The sequence below is a fragment of the Tympanuchus pallidicinctus genome, unplaced genomic scaffold, assembly GCF_026119805.1.
Source record: "Tympanuchus pallidicinctus isolate F22 unplaced genomic scaffold, pur_lepc_1.0 scaffold2, whole genome shotgun sequence".
In the NCBI taxonomy this organism is placed as follows: Eukaryota; Metazoa; Chordata; class Aves; order Galliformes; family Phasianidae; genus Tympanuchus; species Tympanuchus pallidicinctus.
The window spans coordinates 44,956,334-44,981,560 of record NW_026294721.1 but is presented as its reverse complement, the minus strand read 5'-3'; the positions used below and the strand labels follow the sequence as shown (position 1 = coordinate 44,981,560).

At 41.3% G+C, this 25,227-nt stretch overlaps 1 long non-coding RNA gene across 2 annotated transcripts in view; it reads left to right on the top strand.

The window, feature by feature from the left end:
• LOC128080069 (uncharacterized) overlaps positions 1–25,227 on the top strand; it is a 222,144-nt gene that overhangs the window by 134,697 nt on the left and 62,220 nt on the right. For both annotated transcript variants that reach the window (XR_008206478.1, XR_008206477.1), the window contains exon 3: positions 9,912–10,035. This is a non-coding gene — a long non-coding RNA (uncharacterized LOC128080069). The remainder of the gene's footprint in view (positions 1–9,911; positions 10,036–25,227) is intronic.

The following is a 25,227-nucleotide window of genomic DNA, read 5'->3' as shown; positions in this document are numbered from 1 at the left end:
TGCTGTTTGGAGGATAATGCAGATGTATAGTAACCAGAGCATTGTTTCTGAAGTTGGACTTTCATGGCAAGAGCAATTATTTTTTTAAAGTTTCCACCACACAGAATAAGAGCCTTATATAACCATATCCCTGCTGAAGAAATAATCACCACCACCATCACAAATGCAATCTGCAGCTGCTGTGCATGTTTGTCATATCTTGATAAGGTGTATGATTCAGTTTTAGTTCAAGAGAAAATTGTCTTCACTTGTAAGGCAGCATCACAGTATGAACGTGTGTCTGCCTCTTCTGATGAAGCATTCCCTATAAACCACTTTGTACCTTTCCACCTGGTGAGAACTGCAGGAAGGGATTTACTTTATAAGACTCAGTTACAAGATAAATTAAAAAAGGAATAATTATATTTAAAAAGCATTCATGTTGTTTCCTTTGCATGTATACAAACTGAAATCCTTTCTTCTTTTTCCCACCTCCTACTTTACTGTAGACATATTTTAAGGGCTAATGGTGATTATTTTTATCAAGGTCATGTTTGAAATAGTGTCTTAATGAAAACATAAATACAAACAGGTTTTCTGCAAGAAAATGTTTGGGTTTGTTTTCTCTTTTATTGGTGAATGAAACGATACTAGCAATGGTTTCAGTGCTGATTTCTGACAAAACAGTACAGAGAATCTCAGAAAAAAAGATTGCTGTGTCTTGGTTGAGGTAGAGCCTTATGGACTTTCCAGTAAGATATTAGGAAGATTTTTTTCTCAGGAAAAGCAGTGGTGCATTTGCACAGTCTGCCCAGGGAGGTGGTGAAGTCACTGTCCCTGGAGGTGTTCAAGAAGAGAGGAGATGTGGCTCAGGGAGATGTGGTTAGTGGGCCTGGTAGAGATTGGTTGGCAGTTGGACTAGGTGATTGTAGAGGTCTTTTCCAACCTTAGTGGTTCTGTGATTCTGTGACTTGTTGGAACTTCTGTGACGTGGCCATGATACCACTTTGCTGTACAATGCCTTTTCTGCCTGAATTTGATCCTGATGATTAACCTTTCTTGGACTGCTGTAGTGTCTGTGGGCTGGCAGCCATGGCCATGTCTTTTTTCTTGGTTTGCTAGTTGGGGAGCTCTTTTGGTTCACCGCAGATCATTTGTGGAGCATTGGGTTCCTCTTGGTGTGTGACTAATGTTCTTTTCTGCTTGTGGAATTGGCAAAGACTGGATGTACAAGAGTGGATAAAATCTCCAGGTTTTGTACTTGTATCTCTCTGCCTTCAGCCTAGTGAACCGTGGCTGCCTTCCAGACTGGAAACACTTGTCATCACAAACAAATTACTGAAAGAAGCAAGTTTCAAAAGCAGTCTTAAGAAATGATTTAAGGGTATTGTAAGTGCTTGTAAAGCTGTTGCAGCATTGAGAGACCAGCACAACGTGGGTCGCATTGGCTATACATTGCAGCACTTTTTCCCTGTAGTTGCTATTGCATGAACCCAGCAACTTCTGCCCTGTAAAAATCTGGAGGCTGCTACCTCAATAAAATACGGATTATTTCATCAGATGCTATTTCACTAGGGAAATGATGTGTAATTTCAGGGGCATTTTAGCTCTGACACATGAAAGTAAGTTTTCTAAACTACATTCAATTAGGTTCAATGTGATCAGTTGTATTGTTTGTGGATCTGATGCGGCACTTCAGCTAGCTGTGATTCTGAAGATGTTGGTTGCTCTGGACCTCTAACACTAACTCATCAACTCTAAAAACCATCACATGACATTCCTTCCTCCAAATTAAAAGCTGGGTCTGCCTCCAAAATATCCCCACATCATATCTAAAACATTTGCATTGCCCTTCAGGAAAGAAGTGTCCATTGAGGCAACAGCATCAATTATTCCAGTGCTTTGGTAAATACTTGAAGTAGAAAGAAAAGCAAACAGAAAATTGTTCTAGGGATAGAAAAATATGTATATACCTCCATTTTAGGGTGCCTCCCCAAACCACAAAAAGGTCTTTTCTATGAGGCTAGGTTTAGCCAAATCTAATCTGAGCAGTCTGTGTATTGGAGCAGCTCCAGAATGCTGGATGTTGTTTTTTAGGGCTCTGGTTCAAATGTTCAGTAAAAAAGGCACTCACCTGGGCAGGGAAGAAGGAGGTGTCATGAACTTCTTTTTATTGACTGTGGAGGCCATGGGGAGCACAGGCAGAGCCTGCTGAAGACACACCATCAGCAGTTCGCGTGCCTGAGCAGAGGCGTTGAGCATCACGTTCCATTTGGATGCCTCCAGGCTGTGCAGAAAGGCACTGAACACCTATGTTGAAGCACTTGAATGACTCTCCAGGAAATGCTGCCTTGACCCCAGCAGGCTGTGGCTTATGCTCTTTTCTTGTAATGAGAAGCAGTGCGTAAAACACAAAAAGATGTAAAATATCTCCTCATGGAGGTTGCTCTCCAGATGTTGGGATTTTATGCTTCCTTCCCTCCAGTGTATGTTGTGGGAGCATGCTGCTTTCAATAGCAAAATGAACATCAGCAGCTGTGCACACTTGCATACAGTGTCCTGTGTACGCAACCTGCTCAGTTGTATATCCCTGCTTCCCAAGTTTGCTGCTGCTCTGGCTGCAAACATCACACAAAGTTGAAGCAGATTTTAGAGCTTCTACCTCTGCAACTGCATCACACAAATTGCTTTTTCAATCGTGCAGCAGGAAAATGAGCATCAGGCCATTTAATGACACCTAATTAGGGCTACAGACGCCAAATGACTTCTGTTGCCCTGCTCAGACAGAGATGTGCGGGTAATGAATTGCCCATTGTCTCAGGCTCACTTCTGCTAGCTAGAGCTGGGAGAAGAATGCTCTGCAAGTCATTTGCTTGACAAATTTAACTTCTTTCTCTATTCACAGTAGATCTCTGCAAGTATCTCAGGTTTCCTGCATCCACTGCTGTTACTGAAGTTTCTCAGTGTTTTATTTGTTCCTATTTCTCTCATCTGTTGCTGATTCTATTCAAAGTTCCAGGCAAATTTACTATTTGATGCCAGACATGCATGCTCTGTTGCATAGTTTTGTTTAGTTGTTTAAGTTCTGCAGCAATTGGTTTGTTCCCCCATTGCAGGTCTGCCACTGAATCTGTGGCATAATTACAATGGGACGAAAAATCTCCCTTGTGCAGACAGCTTTACCAACATACTCTTGCATATGCCAGAAAAGCTTATTCAGGGCAGGGAACTGAATTAAATTACATTGATGTAAAGTGCCTGACAACACAGCAGCCCTGCGAGGGCTTTCACAGGCATTACTATGCTGCTGAAAATAGCACTGCTCACTGCTGCAGTTACATTGTTGGGCCTTTTTGGAATTAGGATGGTTAGGAAGAGACCAACCTTAGCATATATGTGAACTCACTGTTTGCCTAATGCACTGCTGGTATGGTACCACAATCAGGACTGACGATTAGAATTCAACCAAAGCCTGGGCAGCCGTTTAACAATCTTTTAAAGTTCAGTGGGGTGTTCTTCTGTTGTTGGTGGTTTTTGGAATTAACACTTCTAAGCCAGAAGACATTTTCAGTGCAAGTTTGTCTTATCTTTGGAACAGGTTTATCTCTTGCAGTGAGTTAAAGGAACATGGACACTTCCTCTTTAGGTTTGGTTGTGCAGTCTGGACATCTTCTGATAAGTCAGCTGTGGCAGATGGAGCTGTTCCCTCCCTTCCCATGCCTCTCAGCAGGGTCAGAAGGCTCAAGCACTCATTCATTTTTGGTCAGTGTAGCTCCTAGTATTGTATGCTGAACTGCAGTGAAAGAAACAAGAAAAAAGAGCATCAGGTGGTAAGGATGAGAAACAGTCTCTGGAAGATGTTTTCCAAAATGAAAACAATGATACAGCCATGAACATAATGATATTTTTCTTAGAAAAGGTATTTCACAGCTTCTTAAATGCTCTAGTGTATATGGTAATTAGCGGTGGCAATTTGATTTTACTTTTTCAGCAGGGTAGCAGAGGGGAGAAACGGGCCACAAATGAAGAATGTTGCATAGCTTACAGATATGAATTGATGAGAGATTGGCTGTGGCTTTCCTCTAACAGCTACTTTTCATCAACTTGGTTTTATGCAAAGTACTGAATGAGCTTTTAAATAGGTATAGATATGCATTTGGCATGCCATTGATTATCAGATCGATTTTGTCATGAGACTGATACCAGCAGGACTGTAACAATACAGGAAAGTATTGTGGGGTTGTGTCATCAATTTGATTCTCCAGCAGAATCAACCCCTTGTCCTTCAACCAGTGTGTTGAATTTTGGTATCAAAAGTGTCAAATTTTGGAATAAAAAGTCTCCCATTGTCTCAGGGAGGTGAGAGGGCCAGCAGGCAGAAGCGCAGGTGTTCCCCTTCATGGTGCGTTGACTCCCAAGATGATGGTAACTTTGAGAGTAGTTTGTGTGTTTGTGAGCTTCACAACAGTTTGTATATGAATTGTCTGCAACTGCATATGAATTGTCATCTTTATGATATTACTATTCGGAGTAACTAAGGCAATGAATAAAAAAGCCCATGGGACCATGTGGCCATGGGAAAAATGGATCTTCATTTGGAGATCCTTCTCATGTAGCCAGAGCATCACGCCGTTCCCTAAGGCTAAGGAACTTAGTGCTCTGTGTTAGGCAGCCCATTGCATTGCTCAGTGCAAATTGGAGATTCATTTTAGAAATGCTTTAGAGGCATGATCAAAATTAAAAAATATATATGTATGTGTAACTTCAGTTGAACCTTATTTCCTGGCCAAAATAAATATTATTTCTATCTAGAAACACTGACTGCACTTTTATCTCAAGATGAACACTGGTCTGAATGTTGATTGATGCCACTGTACACATGTGCATATGGGCGCATGTAGATGTGGCACTGTTTATTGGGCATGTGGTGATGGGTTGATGGTTGGACTGGATGACCTCAGAGATCTTTTCCAACCTTAAAGTTTTCTACGCTTCTAAGGTTTGTACATGCATTTATGTACCTAGACCATGAGCATCACATGCAGTAGTTAGAAAAGTGGAAAGATGTTCCTGTGTGTAGCACAATAGAAAATGATTCATTCCTCAGGGGAATTGAATGAGGGAGAAGAGGAAAACAATTGCAATAAAAAAGCAAAGCAAGGCCTGAGGTGCTAATAAACTCTAGCCTTTCTAAAACGAGAAGCAGATTTAGTTAAGCAACATACAAAAGAGTGCCTGTGTCACCAGAGCGTGCCAGGCACATCAGGATGGGGAGCCATTTGAATACATTTCAAGACAGAGCATTGAGGAAAAAATACAATGAACAGCAAACCAAATTAAAAACAACAACAGGATATGTCCTTTAAATGACTCATCCAGCCTCAGCTGATGCCGAAGTACAGTATGTGCAGAGATGGTAGACTTGCACTGAGAGGCATATTTTCCTCAAGCACTTTCTTTTCCTAGCCATTGCCTGAAAGCTACAGTCAGTGCTTGGAACATCTGTGTTTATTTTGCATGACAAACTTGTTCCTCGGCTTTGACAAAATGCGTGCTGATTTGGGACTTGGGGTTTGCAGTTCTTCCATGGGGCTGTGCTGAAGCACATGCGGCTGGCCATGGCATTGGTATATAATACATATTACATGATTTCATACATATTTAATTACAAATGTGCTATATTTTTAATCTTTATAGCTTTAATGTGTGCAAGTGGTTTTAATAATTGGTGCTGTAGGATAGTAACTTCCCAGAATTACCCTGCAAAATTGCTGTGTTTTCAGCCTTCCGTTGTGCAGGTTGTAAATTATAAAACTTGGGTAGTAATAAACTTGGCACCCACTCCTTGCTCTTTAGAGATGCCAACCTGTTACAATAATAGAAAGATACATGCTGGCAAAAAATCCTGTCCAAAGTCTTCATCATCTTGTTTGTACACCCCTCATGGGGAATTGAGAGGTCAGAGGAATCCAACTCCTGACCTGGAGGAGGCACTGGCACTGCTGCACTGTTGCTTCAGGGCAAGGAAGCTGGTGAAGGGTCTGGAACGTAAGTTTTAAGGGGAACATCTGAGGGAACAGGGACTGTTCAGTCTGGGGAAGAGGATGATCAGGGGAGACCTCACTGCTCACTACAACCCCTGAAAGGAGGTTATAGTGAGGTAGGTGTCAGTCTCTTCTCTCAGGTAAAGCAATAGAATGAGAGGTAATGTCCTTATGTTGTGCCAGGGGAGGTTCAGGTTGGATATAGGAAACATTTCCATTCAGGAAGAGCAGTGAGGCGCTGGTACAGGCTGTCCAGAGAGCTGGTGGACTCACTGTTGCTGGAGGTGTGGCACTGAGGGATGTGGTTAGTGGGAATGGTGGAGATGGGTTGGTGGTTGGACTTGTGATCTTAGAGGTCTTTTCCAACCTTAATGATTTATGATTCTACTTGTTGTGGTAACAGCCACATGATGGTGCCCCTTGGGCAGTCTCAGACATCTGGCACTGCTTGTTGGTGAGTATAGGGAGCAAAATAACTTAGAAGCAAGCAAGCATAGGGCGTAGGGGATTGTATGAACCTCTCCTTTCCTCTGGGACACTCTTCTGCTTCCTTCCTGCTCAGAGCAGCTAAAATGGCAAGAAATTAGGCTGATGTTGTTCAAATCCCTCCAAATGGTACTATAGGGCAGTGCTATTTTGGTCCTCTGGAAGTGGTCGCTGGGTCTGACTTCCCAGCATTGGCACTTCATTCTACAGCCCAAGAGTAAATCTAGAAATGTGCAGAATCCCATTCTGCTGGCTAAATTCTTGGAGATCTATGCTCTCATAGCACAAGCAAATGCTGTAAGCAAGCCTGAATCAAACAGCTCTTTTTAAGAATCAAATAAATAAAAAGAAACAATTCAAAACTGTATGAAGGCATTCTGAAGAAATTCTGTTTTGGTTGCTACTTATTTGCCATTTCCCAGTTGTGTTGGTTCTGGATGCACCCCGGTAGCACAGTGACATTTGCTTTGCCTAGTGTCCCCCAGCTTGCATTCAGGCCATGAAGCTGGAGTCTCTCCTCGGTTTCCTGGTTGGGACAGTGTCATGTGTTCCTGGTTTGCCTTGCACTTGCTGGTGTCTCTGGGGTAAAAATGCAGCATGACTTTCCATCATTATCCTGCATATTTTGAATGTTTTTACGTGACAGTGCTAATCAAGAGGGATCTAGACAAACAAACAAGCCTATAAAAATTGATTCTTTCTGGACTGTGGGTTCTGTGCCACACAGTAAATCTGCATTTAGCTCTTTGTCATGTCACAATCAATTCAAAAGACAGGATTTTTTTTATTTTTTTTTAAGTGGCAGCTACTCAGTTTAATGAGGAAAACCTAAAGGTTAACTAAAACACCCCTTCTGCTTGTGTGACACAATGCCCGTGGTGCATTTGTAACAAAGCACAAATCAGTTTTCTCCCATTAAGCACCCATGTAGGGCTGATGTTTGCCGGCTTTCATTTAGGGCTGAGTTATGAAGGTTACTGAGTGCTCTAGCAGTCAGGCCTTATTAAAATGTGTAATAAACTGAGAGAAGACACCATCAGTATTAAACTTTGCTGGCTAGTGTTCAGGTTTGCCCTTCTAGGACTTGATAGCTCTATACTCTAAATACAACAGATCCCAGAATGGGAAACAGCAGCTCTTTACAGGTATGTGGCCTGTGTAATCGAATGAGAAGGATCTGATATTCCACCTGTTAATGCAAGAATTCTAGATTTCATCAAATTGAAAAAAAAAAAAAAAGAAAAATAATCAGGATTTTGCAGATTGAATAATGTATTCATGGGGGGATGGAAATGTTTCAAATGTTTAAATATGAGCTGAATGAACCATAGAATCATTAAGACTGGAAAAGACTTCTAAGATCACCAAGTCTGACTATCACCCCATCACCAACATGCCCACTTAACTGTGTCCCTCATTTCCACATCTCCACTATTCTTGAAAATCTTCAGGGATGGTGAATGGTGGCAGAATTATTGTCTTTAGGAAGATCTTTCTGTCCCTAGAGCCCAAAAGCATGTTCGCAGCAGCCCAGATTACAGCAGCTATCTGAGGTCTCTCCATTCTGCTCTCTCTCTGCTATAGTCTGCTCTTTAGCCATTGGGCAATCCCATTACCTTGCCAAAGCAGAGATGTGGAGCTGTTTGGTAGTGTTTATGACCATTTTAACCACAGCCCACAGTGCTCACATACCTCATTCAGTGGAGGTGTCAGATGGAGTGGCTCAACTCCTGACAAATAAATTCAGGCTCACCATGTGCTTGAACACTCGTGAGTTCAACTCTGGGGACTGAATCCCAGTACAGCAGCTCAAAGAGCCCACTGCCACCTCCAAAGGCTTCCAAGCAGGAAATTTCCTTGCAGATTTGTGGTGTTTATACGCTAAGTCCTTGTTGCAGAAACTCTTCAGCTTCCAGAGAAACACTTTAAGGGCGATAAACAAACTCTGGTTATCCCTGGAGACAGTGGCAGGAAAATGGCCTAAGGTAACAATCGCTCCTTTGATTGTGCATATTGCCTTTAGCTTCCACCTCCCGGCAATATTTCGCTCTCTCTGAATCTCTTCTTACCCTTGGGCAATATTTAGCTGCTACAGTCCTTTGAGGCCAGTCAATATATATGAAATATGTTGTTCCAGATACCTTGAAGAGTTTATTGGAAGGCTATTCAGTGAAGTTTTGTGTCCTTGGTTTTGGTGGGGTAGAAAACAAGGGCAAGGGAGCCCTCTTCTTTTGAAAGGAATGTTTTCAGATCCAGAGTTCAAGGGTTTCACTTTAGCACTCTCTCCCCATCTTCTCCAAGTTTGTGCCTCTGCTTTGAGATGATTAGATATCAGAGAACTGGACAAGCAATCCTTATAAAGTCTTAGCTTGGCAGAAGATTCCCACATGCATTTCATTACAAGTGAATTTTATGTAATTAAAATGATAGCAACCAACTTTAAAAAAAAATAAATGAGAATAATTATATATTTTTTTAATTACTAGTACTACATCTCTTCTTAATGCTGTTTTTGCCTGGAATCAAATTTTGTGTCAGGCAGTGATATTTTAAGCTTGATTATAGTTAACCAATTAGGAATTCATCACTGTAGCAAGACCTAAAGAGATAATAACAAAATTATAATGATTTAAGTTTCAGCACAAAATACAGAAAAACAGGTGAAGGTATTAACAAATCTCTCTCCTTCTAATTCCCTAGGTAACACTTTATGTGAATCATTTTCAGTCATTAATTCTCATGAGCTTTCAGATGGCAACATTAGCTGTGTGCGTGATGTTAACCTAAATTCCCATGCTACTATTGCTGATTCAAGATTTAGAAACAAAACAAATGTCTTCTTAGAATCAAATCCTGCAGTTTGAAAGAGAGGAAAAAAACTAGTTTGAGAGGAAAGCTCAGATAATAAGTGTCAGCAGCCTTTCTGTTTCTCAGACAACTGTATTGTAACTCACTGTGGTCATTCAGCTTTACCCAGACCTTGGTTCCTTCTGAGAGAAAGAGGGAAAATTGATAATGATGTTTTTGCTATTAAAAGCTCTCTTAATTTTCAGTTACCGTAAAGCAACCTAGTTTCCAGGTAACTTAAAAGAGTACCTGTCCACTGCCTGTCTCTATTAAGGTTACTGATGAATGCAACCAACAGTTATCTTCATTATTTGACAAAGTGCTTCAGCAAATGTTGAACTTAGATTCTTGAACTCGAATGTATGTTGAAATGTTTTGTAGAATGTGAATGTTAAGGTGAAAGAGACGAACGTTGGAAATAAAGTTTTCATACTGTCCCCAAAGGCTTCAAATGGACAAGGTTAAAATACAACTGTGGAATATTCTTGATTACAAAATGTTAAAACATTTTTCTGTGGCATGATTCAAACCTGCACATCTCTTTTTCTATTACAGTGCCTCATACACCAGGCTTCTTCTCGTCATTGGATGCTGCTGTACAACTGTATCTTTAGCAACCCTGTACATCTGTGGATCAAATGTATGATCATGAGGCAAAAGAAGAGATGAAGTCTGTAAGGTAAGGGATATTCAAATCTTACTTAGCAGAGATCTCTGTGTGGTATGAAAAGTTAGTAAAAATGCCTGTAACTCCGAATAAAGTATCACAAAGAGATGTAAATATTATGATTCCCATTGGCATGCTGTGAAATCCGTGTTTTTCTGTGACTGGAGCATATGATTCTTTTTAAAGCAGCATCTGATTGAGAGGAAATCAAGGTTAGTGAGAAGGGAGTTTTTAGACAATAAGTAAGAAATAGAAAGGGGCTGGTTTTTTTTGGCATTTCCCCCCTTGCTTCTTCATGTAATTTTGGTGTTATAGTTCTGTTTGGAGACCTGAATTTTCATTTTCATTTGTGTCTATTTCTAATTACGAAGCATGGTAACTCATTATGAGTACTTAAAATGTATGTTTTTGAATGAGGGTGCCCAGTTTGTGTGGTTTTATTTTAAGGTACTTGTGGGCAAAAAGTTTCATTCGGGAGTGTGGTTTGGACTGCATAACTTCATAAAGATTTAATTAGCATTCCTCCTTTGGAACATGCACACTCGGTGCTAAGATGAAGAAGGTATTTCTGCAGCAGTGTAGTGCTCAGAGCCCCGCTGTGCCATGCGGTGCCTGCAAACCAAGAACTGCTTACAGTGAATGCTTTGAAGGAGTTTTCCTCAGTAATTAGTCATTCTATCTGAAACAAGATAAGATTTTCAGATTTCTATCTGAAATAAGATTATCATTTGTTTCATTGAAATTTAAAATCCTACTGTGATTCTGTTTGAGAGGAGAGAATGGGTTCAATAGTCCTCATTTCCAGTGTTCAGGTGTTCACTTTACAATTTGTTCTGTGTTTGCAGACTAAGTGTATTAATCTTGATAAAGAGCCCCACCGCTGAGTTTTTCCTTGCTTCCCTGAGACGAGTTACAGTGTCTGTTTTAACCGGTACGAACTGCTTCTGAAACTGGGAGCATTTGATTTTATGATCCTGTCACTGCCAGGTTTTGGAGAGCAATTGATTCTGGGCACAAATGTGTGGATGTGTGGGAGAGGGAAAGAGAGGGAGAGAGATCCACCGCAGGAGAACACAGGCCATCAAACAGCAGAAGCACGGCAGGGGAAACTATAGAGTCCAATGGCAGAGAGTTGTTTGTTTTTAGCCTTGTGTTTCTCTTTTACTTGCACAAAAATCATAAGACATAGTTTAAAAGGTTTAATTATATGTGGTGCCAGTCCTGCATAACCAAATGATGTAATCATAACATAAAAATTGGTTGTGATGTGAGTCTTGCATCTGACACTAGGAAACTACAAAGTGTTCTTAGAAAACAAAACGGTGCTAGTTTGATAGGATTCAAATTAGTTAACTGTTTCCAGTTAGCAGAAATGTAACCAAGTATTATTGTGACAGAAAGGAATTCAGTAGCAATGCAGCCACCTCTTTGACGTAGATAGCTCTTATTCTAATAGCTGTTGCTTTATCAAGAAATGTAAAGTTATATATTTTTTTATTGATATTTAAGAATAAATTCTTATAACATCACATCTATAAAAGGTTCATCACAGACCCAAATACCTCCCTAACCTTTTAAGCTTCTACAGTAAAAACTGTCGTCTTTATTTATATAAGTTTGGGAAAGATACAAATGTAATCATAACCCCCAAGGCAAAATTTTATGGCAGTTTTCAGAACTCCTCTCTATAAAAACTACTCAAACCTACAGGCATAAAAGTTCTCAATAAAATTTGTCTAGATGGTAGTCATAAACCCCCGTCTCTTCCCCCTGGCTGTGACGCTGCAGGTGTCCCACTGCCTCACACTGTGGGCTGGGCAGCCATCTCGACCTGTTTAGAGCTGGAGCAGACCTCAGCCCAGCCCCTTGGGCCACTGATTGCCAGATCCTCACCAAACCCTCACCAGCGGCACTCCTATAAGTGAGGCAGGTTGGCATGCCTAAAAGCTTTAAACTGAAAATACTTCCTTAATTGGGCAGGTTCTGCCTAGTGGCCTTTTGAGACATTGATGTCATCTATCTAGACTTCAGTAAGGTCTTTGATGTGGTACCCTACAACATCCTTCTCTCCAATTTGGAAATATACGGATTAAATGGGTGGACTCTTTGATGGATGAGGAACTGATTGCAAGATGAAACCCAGAAAGTAGTGATCAATGGCTCGGTGTCAGGATGGAGATCAGTAACGAGTGGTGTCCCTCAGGGGTCAATACTGGACTAATGCTCTTTAATATCTTCATCCATGACATTGATAGTGGGATTGAGTGCATCCTCAGCAAGTTCGCAAAAGACTCCAAGCTGTAGGAGGCAGTCAATATGCCTAAGGGATGGGATGCCATCCAGAGATACTCAGACTGGCTTGAGCAATGGGCCCAAGTGAACCTCATGAGGTTCAACAAATCCAAGTCGTGGCAACCCCCAACTATCAGTACAAGCTTAGAGATATAAGAATAGAGCACAGACCTGCTGAAAAGAACTTGGTGGTACTGGCGGATGGCAGCTTGTTCATGAGCCAGCAATAAAGCACTGGCACAAGCTGTCTAGAGATGCAATGGATATAGAGATGCGTCCCTGGAGATATTCAGGATCAGTCTGGTTGGGGCTCTGAGTACACTGATGTTGCTGTTGGTGTCCCTGTTCATTGCAGGTGAGTTGGACCAGGTGCCCTCTAAAGGTCCCTTCCAATTCAAATAATTCTGTGATTCTGTGAAATGGATCACTCACGGTAATGACTTGTGGATGCTTGTGAGTAGATGGTAGCATAAAATGGACTCCATTAAGCCACTCATACAGCAATCAGTTTACTTTCCCAAAGTCTCAACTCACCTTTCTGACTCACCCAACACTGTCAGACTGGGGATAAAAAAAAAAATAAAAAATCACTGGGTTTGGAAAGAATTGCACTGAAAGTTGAAATGGACTGGTATTTTTTCTGGATGCAGTACAGTATTCCAAATGTGTAGTGGTGTAAAGCATGCAAACTCATCTTTGTTGGGTTTACTTTTCTATGTAAAACACACATAATTTACATTTACCTTAAGGACTGGTGGCACTTCTGATTTTACTTTGGTGAAATATGAATGCATGCATTCAGCGCCGTTTTAAGCTAATTAAAGAATCATTTCAGTATGTGCTTCTTAGACGCAGGCATTACGTGACAGCAGCACGTAGAAAGTTCTTTCTTTACATTTCACTTGAGAAAATAAATATATGAATGTATGAAGTGAAGTTGTGCTGGATTGGAGGAAGGCAGGCTGTCTGTGTTCTTGAAATGAAGTGCAGGAGTAAATCTCTGCAGATTGGGGCTTTAGCGGATTCCTGGCAACTAAATGCTCACGCTTTATCAGCCTAGATTAATTTGCTTTTACCATTCAGCATGGATTTAACCCTGATAACTCACTCCGGATGGTATCTGATGAAAGGCCTGAGTCTTTTCTTTCTGTCTCCAATTAGAAGTATAAATGGGAATGAGTTCTACCGCTTACAAAAATGAAACTAGAAGCAATTCGTAGATTTGTGTGATTTTTGGTTTGTTCTCTTCTGTGAAATAAGTCCTAGCAAGTTTTCTTTGCAGTCTCAAAGCACTCTTGAGGGATCCTAACAAGCAGGAACAACTTAGTTGAAAATTGCTGATGTGGAAGTATATTTTCTAAGTTGATGGTACTAGAATATCCTAAAGTCCATTCCTCCATTGACAGCAGCAAGACTGGAAGTCACGCCAGATGCTTGGGCTTGGTGGCCCAAGTCCTGCCTTCACAGGATGTAGCCTTAATTCTCACACCCAAGCATCTGCCATGCTGCTCTGTGGCTGTGAAGTGGCTGCTCTACACTCAGCTACTGGGCTTTGTGGAAATGGCAAAGGAATATTCTGTTCCTGGTTTGCCTCATATGGAGAGTCCACAGCTCACATCTGCTGAAAAACTTTCTGAGGCTCCTTTTCTCTTAATTTAATTTCCCACTGCTGAAAGCCCCTTGCAGAAACTCAGAAGCAAGCTCAGGGCACTTCTGTCCCGGTCCACAGAGGCAACTGGAGAAATCTGGATGCCCAGCAGTTGCCAAGCACATGTATAATAAAAGATATGATTCATTAGGTGACTTTTTTTTCCTGTTTATCTTAAAATAGACTTAATTACAATTCTGCCTTCCCATTTGTGTCTTATGTAGGAAATTGGCTCTCAGGGTATTAACAAGCCAGCTGTTAGCGCTTCTTTAATATTTCCCTGTCTTCTGCTCCATTAGAGAGGCCTGCATACTTAGTACCTTCTAGGTTTGTTAATCATTAGTTAACTCTGCTTTATGGATATTGACTAGCAAGGTAACTTCTCCCAAGTGCTTATCATTATTTGTCATTTGTAGAGCTATGGTGTCTTTTAAGTGCCTCAGTTAAAAGCTATATTTATAGAATCATAGAACCATTAAGGTTAGAAAAGACTACAAAGGTCATCTAGTCCAACTGTCAACCCAAGTCTACCATGCTCACTAAAACGTCCCTCAGTGCCACATCTACCCTTTTCTTAAAAACCTCCTGAATTTAAAGCCTCCAGAATTTAAGAGCAAAGTTTAGAGATTTCTATCAAAGAAATCTATTTTCCATCAAGGAAAGCTAGTTTCTCCTAAGAAACTGAACAGAATACAGTGCTCAAATACCAGTGAAGGATGGTTGCTGTTGAGATAGCCAATCTGCTGGCTCTCTTTAGGAGCACAGTAGGGTATGGTCTTTGTGAGACTGGAAAGAATAGAATGACCGCTTGTGCTTTGGAGAGGCTCGTCCTAAAATCAGGCATGCAGAAAGTCTGTGCTGAAGAGTTTAGGGGTGGCTTTCTTCAGCTGCTATGTGTTGGTGAGCAGAAGATGACTGTAGGCAGGCTGGATGTAACACCTTGCTTCAAGTATTCCCATCTTTCTATAGCCATTCAAAGGCTGGCAGGTTTGGAAAGATAACAATTTTCCTTGTACTGGAGAAACCAGTGTTCAATGCTCATGTTTGAATAGCAATAGAAGCAATTAGATCCTCACTTTCAAGAGGGCACTTCTGCTTGATTAGAAGACTGACAAGCTGATAAATTCCCTGGCTACACATGTAAAACTGTGCATTAGCCAACAGATTTTTCTTACCTTCCTACCTCATGACAACACCAAGGGAGCCAGTGAAGTACACAAATATCCCCAGAGTCCTAAACGGCCTTCATCAGACATGTCCTAATGAAGCCAAGTTAAAAATATGTAATAAATTAATGAGAATGTTCCTTTCAGTGGCAATCATCCGTACACTCCCTCTTATGGCACCTTTTAATTATTGTTACTAATGATAGAGTTTTTGGGTCACTGCTTTTGGGAAGAAGGAAACCAAAAAACTTCTTTCTTCTAGAAACAAGCATTCTTCATCTGCTGGAGTACATGGGCTCTGAAGGTGAAAGGAAATTTAAAAATGGCATATTGTGCAGACTGGGGAATGTGGTGTGCCTGCTGACTTTCTGCATTCTGTTGATAAATTACGCAGTTCATTCTCTGTGCCTTTGTATCCATTACCTTTCACCAGCTCTAAATGCACTTCATTTTCTTCTATTTTTGGCACAGGATCAGAGGGTGGCTCTCAGCCTCTGATTTAAATAAAACAATAATGATTTTAGGTGGTTACTATTTGCATTATTCATTGCTCTTGGCAAAACAAATGTTGATCTTATAACATCACTATTAATATTTTGATAGAGTAATGAAGCCACCAGGATTTGGAGCAGAAACAGGCTTCTCGATAAGGTGATCTGTTAGTTTAGAGGCCTAAGGCATGAGGAAAACCCAGAAGTGACAATCAAATTCAGCACAGTATTCCCAGTGCTTTGGACTGGAAGTGTAGTAAGATTGTTACCATTCTCTGCTTTCTGTTCAGCTTCTTCTCATAACACAGAACAGCTAATTCTCAACCCCAGATGCTTGTTGGCAGAATGATAGCTTAATTGTTTTGGTCTTCACATATTTCTAGCAGATTTTGAGGTAGGTAATTCCCTTAAGCATTAATCCTTTCAATATTAGGGAAAAAAAAAAAAAAAAAAAAGCAAGGTAGGCATTTTGCATGGTGTCTTCTGCATGCATTTGCACTGAGTGGCTGCTTCTACATAGGACTTCCCAAGCTATTGATTGCCAGATACATATCTCTAGCTTACACACTGCTGTCAGGCACCTATTGTGAAGACTTGACAACGTCATCAATATTGGTATTAGTGCTATTTCTCCAGCTTATGAGGATAGGAAGTGTGTGATTGATACAGAGGCATGTGACAAATTGTGCAAGGTAACAGCCATTTTTTTTTCCTGTTTGTTTCCCTGACTCCTCAATGCAGAGAAATAATGAATTCTTCATTACTTTTTTGACGCTGACTCAAAACCTAAAGCAACTGTTTGAGTTTCAGCCCTCTGAGATCTATAAGTCCATGGCACAGCCTTGTCAGGAAGAGAGAAGGGGGAAGCAGGTGAGTCTGTGTCTGACCAGGCTGACCATGTGATGTCATGAACACATGGACAGAAGACCTCAAATGCAGATTTGGGGTGTTTGATGCTGTAACAAGACAGAGCTGCAGGTCAGCTGGTCAAATGCATATCCATGTGGATGGGCACGTGGTGTCTCACATTATGTGAAGCCACACAGTTGAACGAATTGTAGCACACATACAAGGTACTGCAAAAATTGGATTGTCTTGATGTGCATTCTGATTTCCAGTTTTCTTTTCCTTTGCTGCTGCTTCTTCCAGCTCCAAGTGGAAAACAATCCTTCCCCCAGATGTCTTGGGGTTGGGACCTGGATTGCTCCTGCTGGAGCTCCCATTGGAAGAAGCACACAATTGCATTGCAGCAGGAAAGGGGTTAGCAACCGTATTGCGACTCCCAAAGTCTCTATGGCTTCCTCATTGCTCCAGCAGGGAAATAATCTGCACCAGACTTGTTTTCTGGCACAGACTGCCTTCACTCTGTGCCAGCTCCAATGTGTAGGCTGGCACTTTGCAGAAATGAGGGGGCGGGAGGAAAGAGTGGAAACAGAGTCCTGGCTCCATCACTCCTTGCTCTGACCTGCCCTGGCTTTCCAACCCTCCATGGGAACCTTTGCTTTTGGTGAAGCAAATCCTCTGTTCATGGCAGCACAAGGCTGGTGCTGGGGCTTCTGCCCTCCTCACCCCAGGGCTTGACAGGAGGATGGACCTCAGAGCAGCATTGCTCAGATCTTCTCCCCAGTCTTGTCTGTCACACTAGGCACTGTAAGCATTGCAGGGATGTCCTAATGTCAGCTAACTCACTGACCTTCTGAGTGAAAACTTCTGACTTTTTGAAAATGCATTTAGAGCTCACCTCCTACAGATGGAGAAATGCTGCAGGCCTGCATTTCAAGGCAGGGCTTCCCTGTCTCACTGAATACAGGCACTGTCCCTGCCTGCTTGTTGTGCCTCTTGTGAGCAGTCCTTCCAATGCACACAGTATCTGGATTATTACTGCAAAAAGCCTATGTGGAACAAAGAAGAGATGGCTGAGCATGAAAAGCTGTCCATCTCCCAAAGCGACTGTTGTTTTTTTTTTCTCTTCATCTTTTCACTTCACCTGTAGTTTATATACTGTGTTACTATGGCTCATAGGTCAGCACCTAAACCAAAGATCAAGCAAAAGACATCCCCTTTTCCTTTTCAGTTATTCCAGTTTCTCATGTTCTTCTTTTACTAATATTATTTATTGATTATATTCATTCTCCAGCTTCAGGTTTAAAGCTAAGATGTTCTTTCTGCCCAAGATGGTGCCTGGAATAGAAGCAGGAAACTGCTTCCCCTGAACTACTTGTGAAATTCCATCATAAAGGCAGCTCCATTTGGGAAGAGGCATGTGTTAATGTAGTTTGGGTTTGAGTTGCTTCCTTCCAAGCTTGCACAACCATATAGTGAGTTGATAAGTACAGAAGTGCATGAAAATTCCAGAGGAATGCTGCAATGGAAGCTTTGGAACTTAACGTGTAAGTTAATTTCTGTGTTCATTTTGCTTTAAAATAAGGGCTGGCTTCATGTTGTTCCATATGTGAAACAAGAATTTGCCTTGAGCTGCTTTTTTAGTAGCTCTTTAAAATGAAAATTCTTGCAGAGGCAAAGCTGGAAGGAAAGATGTGCATGTAGTAATGAGGCTGGTACACATGTCCTGTAGCAGCTTAAGCTTGTTGCAAGTGACCTTTTGAATTTTATTTTTTTTCATTGGTTATGCCTCTGTTCTTTCAAAATATGCTCAACTTCACACACAGCATGCAATGGCACACAGTATCTGACAGAACACCATTAACATGAGAAGTCCCTGCTGGGGTTAATGTCACATTGCCACCACCAGAACTGAGTCATCTACTCACAAGAGAGATTGTAGGATTATGCGTTATCTTTCTTATTAACAATGGGACCTTCTACCTGGAGATTAAAGAACAAAAGCCTAGGAAGACAGTTAATTATAGCTTAAGCTTCACACACAGAGTTAATGAATTTTAACATGCCTCAATTAATAACTAATTGAGTTTTGTGCCTCAGCTGTGAATAGAAGTGTAGGGGTATCCGGAAGAAAGAAATGGGTCTAAAGATGAGCTATTGTAATTGAAATACTGTAGGGTCATTCTACAGTGGAAATGATAACCTTGTGGTGTTTTTTTGTTTCTAATGGAAAAGGAAAATTGAATGGGAAATTGTTTACTATGGGAAAAAAACAGCAGTGTTCATGGTGCCAACAGGGGTGCTGTTTTGTCACCACTAGTACACGTAACACTGCTGCTTAGTTCTGGCGTTCAGATTGTGATCACATTTAACATCATCCATGCACACCGGTGGAAAAGTTATCGCAAGGGTGAGACCTAGAGCACTTGTATGAGCATGCTATCAGAGCTGATAGGGAAAGAACTGTCTGTATGTCTGAGGTGTGTTCATTCAAGGCTGACCACTAGGCTCACATCTGGATACGTATTTGTGTGCATCTTGCAGATCCCCAGGGTGAAGGCAGTGACTGGTGATCAGGAGCTTCCTTGAGCTTTGACTCTTCAGGGAGGTCTGTAAGGTTTAAGCAGGTGCCAGGAAGCCTTCTGATGAATCTGGCCCAATGGGAGTGTTACTTTAAAACTAATGGGAGGTGATGGCCCGGCAGTATGCTAGAGAATGTGTTAAAGCTTTAACTTTTCATTTAGGTTTTTGACAAGACACTGCAGATTATAAATAATGGATGAATTCCCAAAGTATGTCTGCACTTCCTGGCTAACTTCCCACATGGGTGAGCTGTGAGTTTTCTCCTTAATTATCTGTAGGAGAACCTTTGCATATTGCTCTTTAAGCATATAATTATCCTTGATCATTTGGGATGAATTATATGTCCTTAGTAGTGTATAGATGTGGTCCTAACGTAGGACATACAGTCAATCAGATAAAAAAGCTGTGAAGGACACAGAACAGTTTGTAGTGCTAGGGAGAGCCTCAGCTGCCTTCTTTCAAGGATGGAGCATGATTTTGAAGGATTTAAAAGCTGCTGAGAACCAGATCCTCTGAGCACACACTGACTTTAGAGCTTGACTTCATGTCAATCAGTTATTATTGTAGGGGTTTTTTTATGTTATTGCGCTCCAAATACAATATAACTGTTTTTTAAAATCAAGTAGAAATAGGCCAAGGAAGGATATGGCATCTACTTTCCATTTAGCAATAGGGGCTCACTCAGTCTCTGAGTTCCAGGTGTCAGGAAGAAGTGATGCATAGCATAGATTTTTTTTGTACCATAGAATGGATTGTGCCTGGTAGTGCTATTGGTCTAATGAGATATTTTATGTCTTTTTCTATTGAAAGAGGATTATTTTTAAGCCCACAGTTAAGAGAATGTCCAGTATTTTGCTATGATTAGCATGTAATTCAGGCTTTGGTGGGACAGAAAAAATTACCGGAGGTGAAGGCAGCAAAGGTTAAATTGTGTTGGTCGTAGTTAAAAAGACTAATAAATCCTTGGGAGTACAAGAATAGAGGAATACTTTACCTCAGACAGTCAAGAATTGTGTTATTTTGAATTCGATACTTTAAGTGTAAAAAAGAAAAAAATATATTCCATTCTCCTCCTTCGGTACAGTTTATAAAGAATATTTATCAGCAGCTTTAGCCAGAAGGCAGGAAAATACACAAAAGCTATGAGTAGCATTAGTTTGTTTTGTTTTACTATTATAGGGTTTTGTTCAATCTGAACACCCTCTGGAAGAACACTGAGATTATAAGAGAAAAGAAAAAAGCATTAATGTCTTAAATGCAGCATTGTCGTGTGCTGATCCCCCAGTGTCAACTATTTACACTGAGCTTCTCATCATGCCCTTCACAACTGCCGCACAATAAATAATAAAAGATTAAAACCCTAAACCTGGAAAACTTAGGAAAAAAATATTAGAAAATTTTATTTCAGATTATAAAAATCCTTGAATGATTTACTTTAAGGGACAATTTCATTGCTGCCATGTGCAAGAACTAATGATCACCCAGGGCATCTGATTGGCGAGAACGTTGCTTGGGAAACATAGTCATAGGTAGGTGATAAAGTAATCCTTTCTCCATGACTGCCTCTCTGTCACCAGGATATCTTTTACCATTTGTTACAAGAAAATGATAGTCCACGTACATATTTATATCTGGATGGCAATAACGTTGGCAGTAACATGCACTGAGTGATCCATGTTGTTTTAAGGAGCCCAGCTTGCTTGCCTGCACCAGCGACCCCTGTTCTGCATTTGATCAGGTTAAAATAAGAGTTTCTGATGGCAGAGCCAGCTTCTTTCATCTTGATGCTTTTTTTACAAAGCACATTGCTTAAACAAAAAAAAAACCCACTCTCTGTCTCTGTTCTGGTTTTAGACTAGCAATTTGTTTAATTAGGATGTAGGATCTTTAAGATTCCCCTCCAGAGTACAATGTGTCTTAAGCAGTTTTGAGGAGGAGAGTTACTGAAATATACGACCAGTTGGTTTCTGCAGTAATGCAAAAGTCTTTCAGTGATGGCCACAGAGGAGAAGATGCTAGACCAGGGTCCACTTAACAGAGAGTCCCATTGCAGTAAGTGTGGATTTGATTTTGATTTTTTTTTAAGCCTGCAAAATTAGCACATTTATGCACAGCCTATTGTTAGGCAAAGCTGTCAAATGGAATAGCAGGTGGTGATGGCAAAGCCAAGAAAAAATACAATTAAAAGCGAAAGACACTGTACTGTACTGAAAGTGAATGCCTGAGTTTCTGGATGACTAGGAAGACAATTGTGCTTATTTCCTTATTTCATGGAGGTGCTCTCTAGTTGTAACAAATCACACCTGTTGTATTTCCATCCTCTCACGTATGTCTCGCAGCCAGTGCCTCGCAGTGTGGTTCGGATTGCCAAAAGGTACTGAGAGCACTGTGCAGAACTCCATCTACCCTTGTCCTTTTGTTTGGCTTAGCTACTCAGAGGAGCTTTGCTTGTTTGCTATGGAGATTCTCTGTGTGTCGGTAGCTCTGGAAAATATTCTCCATGCTTCAGAAGCCTCTTTCTTGTCCATGTCTTACTGCATCTATTCACTTTAGCTACTAATTCTCTTTGTTCCTTGCTCAAGAGTTGGTGTTCTCTATTTATCTGTGTTGATTTCAGCATTCACTGTCTTTGAGCCCAGGTACTTTAACTTCGATCTAAGAGTAGTTCTCATGAAAGGAATGTCAAAAATATCAAACTATATCTTACCAATAGGATAGTGTCCCATGCAATCCATGTGAACATGAGCATAGGGATACAAATGCCAGCTTGTGAGACCATGAACAGCCACCCTAAGCTTATGAATTGAAGGGTATTTAATTTGGGTTGTGACACAGACAGATGATACTGATCCATTCAATTGCACATGGAAAAGTGGAATTAGATGTGAAAACCAATGTGGTTATTTTCATTATGCTTATGTAGGATTTATAGATGTGTAATGATGATCTATCTTTAAATGACTTCTCAGAGTATGAAAATAAGTTTCTTGGAATAATTTTCATAAATGAGTAGCTTCTCTTTTTGATAATTTTTATTCACATTCAGAGGTGACGCTTCAAGAGAAATGGTTAAGAGATTGTAAGCATCATCACTTTTCAGACAGAAATTGACATCTTTGGGGGAGTAGAGTTTAACTGCCTCAGTAGAACAAGATGAAGGAAAATACGTTTTTTTCTTTAAGCTAGTGAAGGATTTTATTTTTTTCCCCTTCAAAATGTGACAAGTTTAAGCACATAAAAAATCTGTAACCGTGACTAAGCTGAATGTGACAGTGCTGCTTCTGCAGTGCTCACACCCACCTTGTCGTAGTCCCCTTCATGTTGCACGCAAAATGCAACAAGCAAACTTTGCAGAAGCCCAAAACTGCTGGTAAACTTGAGGGTTGGGTGAGTGTAAACCTCTCTATATTCTGCTGCCAATCCCTAGTTGAAAACATGGCTATCAGATGGCTGAGAAGGTATTCTAACCTTGATGCTGCTGAATAAGCAGTACAGAAGAAGCTGACAGCCCTTTTAATTTGTAGAAGGGCATTGTGGCGGCTCACAAGCTGTGCTGCAGTCCAGCCTTCTCCTTCCCCTCGCCTTCTGAAATGCATCCAATGTGGAGCCTGCTTGGCACTACCTCTGCCAGCACAGAAGGGGTGGGAGTGATCCCTGCCAAGCCCTGGACCTTCAGGAGCTGCCAGCAGACCCCACAGATCACTGGCCATGCATGCATGGTGGTACAACAGGAGCAGTCTGCTCCACGGGGAATCTCTGCGAATACAGCTCTGCAGTGTCCTGATGCGGTCACCGGCGTGTCCATAGCCCAAGCCCCAGAGCGGCGAGCATTTGCATTCATTGGGCTGTGAAGCACTGCTTGGAAAACCTGTGATTCTCTGCTTGTTGCACCTCAGGCCCCACCACCGGCACTTGTGCTCTTGCGGAGCCATCAGTGATGCATGGAGGCCAGCCGAGTTCAGCTGTTGTGAGGTGGGAGCCAGCTCAGTGTGCTCTGGTGTGGATGGCTGCACTAGCCCTGCTGCTCGCCACCTCCAGTTCCAGGCTGCACCGTGCGCTACCAAAACAAGTTCAGCGAGGGCAGGTACCCAACTGTAAGCACACAATGATCTGGGAGTTAGGCACAAGTGTGAAGATACTACAGATGGTCAGGTTTGGCTGCCTTAGGAAATGCTTCTTCCTGTCTTGAGAGGGTAAAATCATGGAATCATAGAACCATTAAGGTTCTATGGTTTTAAACTCAAGTCTGACTGGCTTCACAGAACAGTTTCATAGGCCATCCCTCCTCTCCTTCTTCCTTCACCCTCACAATAACTGTGGGCAAATGAGCATCAGCCCTCATGGGCGTGAAGCTGGGTTTTGCAGGATGCAAAGTGATGTGGTCTGGGAGTACATTAGAGAAAAGTTGGCACTGATTTTGCACTTACCTGGAGGCTCTGCTTTCTTTATCTGGATATGTGTCTGATATTATTCTTTAACATAAAGAAAACAGAGAATAATGGACTAGTAAGATAACTCTACTGTCATCCTTCCCCCTTAATCTAATTTTTATGTACTTGTTTACATGCATCTTGTATGTATTTACATGTTTTACATACATCTTGTAATAAATGCACTTTGTTGGTAGCATACTGTAAATGCAAGCTTGAAAATACTGTGTTCCACTTTAGCATTCAGCTAATAATGCAAAATGCAATATCTAGACCAGCATACCTCTGTGAACCTGCCATGAGAACAGGAGAGGAGCCCTGCTCACTGTTTCCCTGATGCCTCCCTCCCTGTGCTGCAAACTTTTCTGTAGCCTTCCCACCCTCATCTTTGAGATGAGTGTTGTTTTAAAGTGATTGCAGAGCAACTGCTATGTGAAGCTGGGTTGCCTAGTCACTAATGAGAAATAAACACAATGGTGAGATACCTCATTGGGAAAATACAGCTAAGTTGCAGTGTCACACTGGAAAATAGTTTGCTACATAAAAGGCATCTTGGCAGAGGTTTAGGCCTTTCTCTTACAGATGTGTCTGTGTAGCTGTTGTATTGTCAGATATTGAGACCTGCTTTTCAGTGAAAACACAGTGTGCAGCAGCATTACAGAAATTGAGATGGGAAAACATACAAGGCAGAAGTGAAGGAAGGAATGTGGTGTATGGATGAGAAAAGAACATGCTCCTCTTATCAGAAACTGCCTCCAGCCTAGTGCTTAATTGTGTGAAGTTTTTAAAATAGCTCCTTTTAGGTTTTTAATTATTTGAGGCAAGGTTTGTGTTCCTGTTGTTCTTTAGGAATCCCTTGGTTCCAGTGCTGACTCAATTGGAAAGAGTTAGATGTTCATTTATAATGTGGAGGTTCGATTTTGGTTAATATTTAGGGCTAATATTCAGTGTTTTCACTAAGCAAAGTCCACATATGCATGTTTTCAAAAGCTGAAAACATGTGCAGTCTTCTAATATGTCCAAAATGTAATTTTCCTTTGGAGTCAAACTGTTACACATTGTGTTTTTGCCCTCAAGTTCCTTCTGCTTCACTTAACACCTCCCAAGCATTTTAGGAGAGGACTGTTGTCAAATGAAACCATTTCTTGCGAGCTACCAGGCATCCTTATCCCACAGCTCCTATTCAAAACCACCATCAATGTGCTGTGATCCCTAGAGCACCTCCAAACTGCTTAATTTTTGCTGCCAGCAATGCTGTGAGGTTCATGCCTGGTACTCCTCTCAACATAGGAAGATTGAAAAGTGGAAGAAAGATATTTCACCTACTCAGTGCCTACAGCACTTTCTCTCTTTGTTCGAGAGCGTGGTACACGAATGTCACCTTTGTGTGCCACGGGTCTCCATTTTGCCTGAATTAGTCATATTTTCTTAGTTGTTTGCTATTCCAAATAGACGTTTAGTTTCCCAGCTCCAGAGTAGGAGATGTGTGCCTTTTGATGAATAATCTGAAGCAAACACTGTCATATCCCTGAAGACCAAGAGGTCCAAAATATGATACAGACGTGATGCGTGTTAGTAGCTTAGGCCATTTTTTGAAGCTGTCGTCTGTTCGGGCTGTGTGGAGGATTGGAAGGAAGTGTGGTGGATAAAGTGTGATGTTGGGAAACATTTCTTCTCAGAAAGACTGGTGCGGCATTGGCTGCCCAGGGAGGTGGTGCAGTGACCATCCCAGGAGGTGTTCACAAACCATG